Source organism: Heterocephalus glaber, unplaced genomic scaffold (assembly GCF_053883595.1).
Source record: "Heterocephalus glaber isolate CG9 unplaced genomic scaffold, H.glaber_assembly_v1.0 deba00001461, whole genome shotgun sequence".
In the NCBI taxonomy this organism is placed as follows: Eukaryota; Metazoa; Chordata; class Mammalia; order Rodentia; family Bathyergidae; genus Heterocephalus; species Heterocephalus glaber.
This window is the reverse complement of record NW_028258308.1, coordinates 10,294,540-10,303,511: the sequence shown is the minus strand read 5'-3', so window position 1 is coordinate 10,303,511 and position 8,972 is coordinate 10,294,540.

The following is an 8,972-nucleotide window of genomic DNA, read 5'->3' as shown; positions in this document are numbered from 1 at the left end:
AAGAGACATGTATTTAACTTCAGCTGCTCATGTATCAGAGTAAGCTCACAATTAATCCCAAATCCAGTGTTGGAAGTATGTTATACAAATACTATTAACAATAAAGCATCAAGATAAAAGATTACTTTTCAATTTTGTGCTGCTGTGTAAATCTTTGTACTCATTTTCAAGGCTGATTAGATGGTACTGGTGAGAGAAGGCAAAAAACAGCCTATATGTGAGCATTAAATTAATGTAACTTTATTATTAAGAGGACATTATGGTGGCAATATCAAATCCCCAGCTGTTTTCTGTTGACTCTAGCATTCAAAAAGGAAAAGAAGCCCCACTGTTTACCAGGAGAAGATACTGTGGTAAATACCATCACTATTTTGCTGTTGCTCAGTATTTTACATTATCATCAGACTTCCTAACAGTAATCTCTGAAAGATGAAAGTGGACTCTCACTGAGAATTTCACACAAATGGATTAATTTGTGTCTCCATTTTTGGCATGTTGCCATGGCTACAGCCATCTGAAGGTCTCAGTGCAGCTGTGAGTTGATTGACGTTCATTCACAGTGCAAGGCCTTGCATAACCAGTAATGTGAAAGGATGCTCATTAGTGGACAAAGACCTTCCATACACATTTGGGTGAGGTTTCAAAGACTGACTGTTACCTCTGCACAAATCTGACCTTCATGTTAATATCACTAATGAAAGTTAGAACTATATCATGAAGAAAACCCTCAAAAGTATAGAGCTAGCATATTTATCGGATACCTAGCTTTATTTTGCTTCATGCAAATCTAGCTAAAGACAGTGGAATGTATACAAAACCAAAAAGTGCTTGTGTAGTAAATCCTGTCTTTTTTTCTAAAAAATATTAGAGGAAAAAATTGTTTCTCATTACAAACAGATATATACTTGTAATTTCTTCCATCTACTATACTTCTTTCTACCTTCTGCATAGTATAACACACTATGAGGTACAACACTTCCATTGTCACACACACAATTGCAAAAGATGTACCTTTATTTCTTGTAAATAAACTTTCTCATGAAACTCCATTGCTTCATGGTAATGGGATAACTTTCTTTTAGGTATTCAGGTAATTCTAGCAACTCTAATCCAATACTCCAGAGTATCTATTCCATCAATTCAGGAGGCTTCTCATGTCACACCTCTAATTCTCTTCTTCCTGGGTGTGACTTGTGTTCCTGAAGTAGCTTATATGTTTCCCTCTTATCAAAGGAGAGGAGACCTTCTCCTATGTTCATCACTTCCTGCACTGGCCCCTGCAGTCCTATCCTGCTGGCCTTGAGCACTGACCTTTTTCTTGCTGCACCTGCTGATGATATTGACGGGCCTATGTGGTACCCAGTCATTAGATCTGTGCTTCTATATGCTCCTCAGCTTCTCTCCTAGTGCCTCTGTCCACTCCTTCAGCCCCTGCTCAGTGCTTCTTGGGATTCTCAGGAATGCTTCCACACCTTGTGAAGGTGTATGAGATTCTGTGAAGCTGACTGCACACCTGACTGAGTAGATTGCCCAGAACCTGAAAACAGAAAAAATGTTAGCTAATTGAACACAGAGAAACTTTGTCAAATTCCACTGAATCATGACAAATTTTAAGTCCTCATATTGTATCTTATCATATGGGTAAATTACATGGAATTGATTTTGATACTTTGATATTCTTTAGCTAAGCGTCTCCCTTATATCAAAAGACCAGAAATAACAGCTCCTCCGGGACTTTCAAGATTCCTGCTGTTTTCCTTGAGTCAGAATTCAGAGACATCATTTGGCACAAAACCCATGTTTAATATAAGCTTATTCATCAATGTGACAGCATAAATGAAACTGGGATTCCACTGTCCTCTCCGTTACTTATATGCTCAGTAAGATTTACTATTCAATCTTATCTTTTTCAGTTAAATTGAGCAGAAAAACCAAATCAAAATTAACAGTTTGGATCTGTTTACTTAGAAATATTTCATGTGAATTAAAATTTTAGCACCTACATGAATCAGAACACTAATGAACTGAGGAATGCAAGAATATTTGTGCATATTTGTACAGGTGCCTGCTAAAGGGAAATTTTCTTTGTAATAAAATCTTTTAATCCATCCTAATGCAGTGGGATTGGATAAAAAAATAATGTGAGTCATGTATGAGAATGCAACATGTAGGTAAAACATGAATCTGGATGAGACAGTGTTATAAAATAAATCATCATAAAAGATTTACATATAAAAGATTTATACTTTACATCTTTTTTGGTGCATATTTATAAATTACCCAAGCTCATTATTCTGTAGTACAGAAAGAGATTGGAAAAGAGAGAGAAGTAGCTGAAGAATCTATGCCATTATGAGAAGGAAGTGCAATTAATTAGGAAAAAATTGTTCTTAAGAGAGAGAACTTGATACGGCAAAATAAACAAGGTACATTACCAAAACAGAGTAATTACTAGGCAGAATAGAAAACATAGAACTCAATTTTTAATTAAGCCAGGTTTGTATCTATTGTAAAAGTTCTCTTTACTTTTTTACTTCCTTTTGAGTAATAATAATAATAATAGGAATCAGCCTGCTGTGCACAGGCAGGTCTGTGGATGAAGACCACAGGTAGCCAGTCACACGGAAAACACCGAATCAGTCTGTGCCCCAGCAGCAATCCACTGGACCCCTCCCGACTCCTTTGGCCTCTTCTCTATACAGCCACCTGGTTCCACACTACAAAGATGCAGAGGACACCGGACCACCAGACCACTGTACTGGAGCTAATCAAGTTCTCAGCATTTAAAGAATTCCTGCCCAGAGGTAGGGGCTTCTGAGCCACTGTCCCACTGCTCCTGGTCCAGAGGAAGGGGCTGCCTGGCCACCATCCCTCCCACTGCTCCCAGCCCAGAGGAAAGGGCTTTTGGGCTGCCATCCATCCCGCCGCCCCCGGCCCAGAGGTAGGGGCTTTTGGGCCACCATCCCTAGCACCACTCCTGGCCCTTGGCCCACCTCTCCCAGCTCAAAGAGGGTGAGCAGTGCAGATGCCAAAAGCACCATCCTGCCCCTTCAGTCAAAATGAGAAAACATGTAAATAAGTCTCAAAACCAGACTTCCAGATCACCTACAGCAACCCCAAAGGGAAATGAGATGGAACACTCTGATACTCAACAACCTGGACCCACTGAACTGGCAAAAGGGGACCTGGAAAAAATGAAATCAGAAATAATTTCTCAGATAACAGGAGAAATTGTGCTCTGAGTGCAAGACATGATTAACAAATCTAGAGAGGAGCTGAAGAACATGATGGAATCCCAACATAGGAAACAAATGGAATCCATAAAGCAGATGCAAATAGATTTCCAGGACATGAAAAACTCCTTTGAAAGTCTACACAGCAGAATGAGCCAATGTGAGGACAGAATTTCAGATATAGAAAATAAGATTGCAATTAATGACCAGGAAAAGAAAAATTGCTTCAAAATTATAAGGGAACATGAGAAATCAGTCCAGCAACTGGTAGATAATGCAAAGAAGAATAACATAAGACTGATTGGAGTCAATGAAGAAACAGGAGAGAGTGGAGATGACATAAAAAATCTCTTCACAGAAGTAATGGCAGAAAACGTTCCAAGGAGGGGAAAAGAACTTGACATAAAGACAAGTGAGGCATATAGGACTCCATATAGCCTTGAACAAAAAAAAATCTACACATAAGCATATAATTGCTAAGATTCCAGAAACTCAACAGAAGAACAAAGTTCTACAAGCAGTGAGTGAAAAGAAACAAATCACATACAAAGGAAAGCCCATCAGAATCACAGCAGACTTCTCAACACAAACCATCAAGGCAAGAAGAGCTTGGAGTGACATATTCCAAGCCCTAAAAGAAAACAGCCTCCAACCCAGATTGATGTACCCTGCAAAACTATCTTTCAAAATGGATGGAGAAATAAGATACTTTCAAGACAAAGAGCACCTTAGGAACTTCGTGAATACCAAACCAGCACTCCAAAGAATTTTACACAATATCCTAGGAACAGACACTGAGGATCACAGCCCCAGGAAGCAAAGCAGAATGAACCCATCTGGCATGACAAGAAATTAAATGTAAAGGAGGAGAACCTAACAAAAAGAAAAAGTCATGGCAATGACAAGTCAATAAGTTTCAGTTATAACCATCAACGTTAATGGTCTCAATTCACCAATCAAAAGAAATAGACTGGCAGAATGGGTCAAGAAGCAAAACCCAACAATATGGTGCATACAAGAAACACACTTAATTCAAAAAGAAACTCATAGACTGAAAGTTAAAGGGTGGAAAACAATACTCCTTGTGACAGGAACCAAAAAAAAAGCAGAAGTAGCTAACCTCTTTCCAGATCAAGTAGATTTCAAACCAACACTGATTAAGAGAGATGAAGAAGGACACTACATCCTTGTAAAGGGAACAATCCAAGAGGAAGAGTTGACAATCATAAATATCTATGCACCAAAAACTAGTGTGCCCAAATATATAAAACAAATATTAACGGACATGAAAAGTCATATATGCACTAATACAATTGTAGTGGGGGACCTCAACACCCCACTGGCACAAATAGATAGATCAACTAGACTAAAAATAAGTAATGAAATACTAGAACTCAATCAAACTCTTGAACAAATGAACTTAACAGATGTTTACAGAGTCTTCCACCCCACAAAATCAGAATACACATTCTTCTCAGCTGCACATGGGTCATTCTCAAAATAGACCACATACTCACACATAGAACATGTTTAAGTAAGTGCAAAGGAATTGAAGTTATCCCCTGTATATTATCAGACCATAGTGGGATGAAATTGAAGATCCATAGCAAAAGAAACTCAAAAAATTTCATTAACATGTGGAAATTGAACAACACACTTCTGAATAACCAATGGGTCACAGAGGAAATTAAAGAAGAAATGAGACAGTTCCTTCAATTAAATGACAATGACAATACAACATATCAGAATCTATGGGACACAATGAAAGCAGTCTTATGAGGGAAATTCATAGCAGTGAATGCTCATATTAGGAAAAAAGAATGAGCCCAATTAAATAACCTGATGCTGAACCTCAAGCTAATAGAAAAAGAAGAGCAGGACAACCCCAAAGCTCATACCAGGGAGGAAATTATAAAGATCAGAGGAGGAATCAATGCAATGGAGACTAAGAGAACAATACAAAAAATCAATGAAGCTAAGAATTGGTTCTTCGAAAGAATCAACAAAATTGACAAACCCTTAGCCAACCTTATCAGAAAAAGGAAAAGGCCCAAATCCATGCAATTAGGAAAGAAAAGAGTGAAATTACAAGAGACCCAGCAGAAATCCAAAGGATCATCAATACCTACTTCCAGAACCTATATGCCAATAAGATGGACAACACAGAAGAAATGGACAGATTCCTAGATACATATGAATTACCAAAGTTGAATGAAGAAGACCTAAAAATTCTAAACAACCCAATATCAACCAATGAAATTGAAAATGTAATAAAAAACTTATGAAGTAAGGAAAGCCCGGGCCCTGATGGCTTCACTGCTGAATTCTACAAGACATTTAGAGAGGAACTACTGCCACTACTGTTTAAACTCTTCAATGAAATTGAAAGGGAAGCAATACTCCCAAGTTCATTCCTGGAAGCAAGCATCACTTTGATCCCCAAAGCAGAGAAAGACCCAACTGAAAAGGAGAACTATAGGCCAATCTCACTAAAGAACATAGATGTAAAAATCCTTAATAAGATACTGGCAAACAGAATGCAGAAGATCATCAAGAAGATCATACACCCTGATCAAGTGGGCTTCATCCCAGGGATGAAGGGATGGTTCAACATACTCAAATAAATCAATGTAATACACTATATCAATAGAGCCAAGGACAAAAACCATATGATTATCTCCATAAATGCAGAAAAAGCATTTGACAAAATCCAACATGCATTTATGATAAAACTGTACAAAAAATTGGAATAGATGGTCTCTACCTCAAAATGATAGAAGCCATCTATGAAAAACCAACAGCCAATATCATACTAAATGGTCAAAAAATGAAATCCTTCACACTAAAATCAGGAACAAGACAATAATGTCCAATACCACCACTCTTGTTCAATATAGTTCTGGTAACATTAGCCACAGGAATTAGACAAGAGAAAGAAATAAAAGAAATAAAGGTAGGAAATGAAGAAGTCAAATTGTCATTATTTGCAGATGACATGATACTCTACATAGAAGACCCCAAGAACTCCACCAAAAGTCTTCTAGACTTAATAACCAAATTCGGTCAAGTAGCTGGTTACAAGGTCAACACACAAAAATCAATAACTTTCCTCTGCACCAATGACAGACTCACTGAGAGAGAAATAGGGCAAATAATTCCTTTCACAATAACATCCAAAAACTGAAATACCTAGGAATCAACCTAACAAAAGGAATCAAAGACCTCTTCTCTGAAAACTATAGCACTCTGAAAAGAGAAATTGAAGATGATATCAGAAAATGGACAGACATCCCCTGGTCCTGGGTAGGAAGGATTAATATAGTGAAAATGGCCATACTTCCAAAACTGCTATATAGATTTAATGCAATTCCAATTGAGATCCCAGCAGCATACTTCACAGACCTTGAGAAAGCAATCCAAAAATTCATTTGTAAGAAGAAGTGGCCCAGAATAGCAAAAGCAATTCTAGATAACAGAGACATGGCAGGGGGTATCACAATCCCCAACCTGCAACTCTACTACAAAGCTACTGTGATAAAAACAGCATGGTACTGGCAAAGAAACAGATCTGAGAACCAGTAAAACAGATTAGAAGATGCAGATGCAATTCCAGACACACTCAACCATATTATCTTCCTTAAAGGAGCCAACACCCTCACTGGAGGAAAGATAACCTCTTTTATAAATGGTGCTGGAAAAATTGGGTTTCAACTTGCCAAAGATTATAACTAGACCTATATCTCTCGCCATGCACTAAACTAAAATTAAAATGGATTAAAGTTCTAAATATTATAGTAGAAACTGTAAACCAGTTGGAACAGAGGCTGGGTAGAACTCTTGAAGACATTGGTGTAGGAAAAGATTTTATGAACAAAACCTCAGTTGCCCATGAACTAGCACAAACAATCAACAAGTGGGATCTCTTCTTATTAAAAGGCTTCTGAACAGCAAGAGAAACCATCAGCAGTATGAAGAGACAAGCAACAATGTGGGAAAATATCTTCACATGCTTTTCCTTAAAGGTCTACTATCTCGAATCTATAAAGAACTTAAAAAGATCAGACCTCCCAAACTTAAAGACCCAATCTGAAAATGGGCTTCTGAAATGAACAGACATTTCTCAGACAAGGAAGTAGAAATAGCAAATAAATACAGGAAAAAATGTTCAACATCACTGGTCATTCGAGAGATGCAAATGAAAACAAAGCTGAAATTCCACCTCACTCCAGAAAGAATGGCTGCTATCATGAAATCAACCAATAACAAATGCTGGTGGGGCTGTGGGGAAAGAGGAAACCTGCTCCACTGCTGGTGGGAGTGTAGACTGGTGCAACCACTGTGGAAATCAGTATGGAGATACCTCAAAGAACTAGGACTGGAAGTCCCATTTGGCCCCATTATTCCACTGCTGTGGATCTTCCCCAAAGAATTAAAAGAATCATACCACAGTGATATATGTGGACCCATGTTCATAGCAGCACAGTTTGTGATAGCTAAAACTTCGAAGCATCCCAAATGCCCATCAACTGGAGACTGGATAAAGAAAATGTGTTTTTTTTTATAAAATGGAGTACTACTCAGCCATAAAAAATGAGAAATCACAGACGTTTATAGCTAAGTGGATGCACATTGAGGCGATACTCTTAAGTGAAATAAATAGGACACATATGAATAAATACCCAATAGGTTCTCTGGTGTGAGAAACTGAAAGTATAAATAAGGACTAAATGTATAATAGGTAATGTGAAATAGGAAGAAAAGGGGCAAAGGGGAAGGAAGTGTGAGGGCTAGAGGAAAGGATAGAAGGGAATGGGATTAATATGAGAAAATGGAAAAATAGGAACAAAATCTTTGTAAATAGGGAGGAATGGAGGGGTTGAAGGGGGGGCTGGGCAAGGGTGAAAAATAAGAACCAAGAGAGACTATGTAAAGGTGCAAATTTCCAATGATGAATGTCATTATATTGTATGCCTAAAATGTACCAATAATTAGAATGAATAATTGATAATGCAAAATAGGAAGAAAAGGTCCAAAGTGGTAGGGGTAGTGGGAGGGGCAGGGCAAAGGAAAGAAGGGAAAGGAAAAATGATGAGAAATGGAAAAAATGGAAATAAAGTCTTTGTAAATAGTGAAGGGTGGACGGTGTGAAGGGAGGGCTAGGAATGGGGAAAACATAAGAACCAAGATGCATTATGTAAAGGTACAATTCCCAATGAGAAATGTAATTGTGTTGTATACCTACAATGTACCAATAAAAGAATTTTTAAAAAAAAAAAAGAAAAGAAATTCAGAAACCCTTGCTAAGTGCTGCTTCAAAGGCTGTTCTTTTTTTTTTTTTTTTTTTTGGTACGGGTTATCGAACTCCAGTCCTTGTGCTTGCACAGCAGTGGGCGAAACCACTGAGCTAAATCCCCAGCCCTCAAAGGCTGTTCTTGAGAGCAATTGAGGAATGTAAGTAAACCTTCAATTGGAAGTTTCCATAAGCAACTGGGAGCCAAAGCATTGTGGTCTTGGCTCAAAGATACCCTAGTGGAAAGTCTATTCCAATACATCATGAGCAGAGTCCACTTTGTTTTACATGACACTTGTATACTTCATCAAGGGAAGTGTTAATCAACATGCAATAGCTTTTATTTCAACATTTAATGCTTATAAAGGATAAGTCTTTGGTTGTTCTTCCAAATGATCTGCAGGACAGGAAAAGAGAAGCCAGAATAAGCAATAAAAACTTTCTGCCCC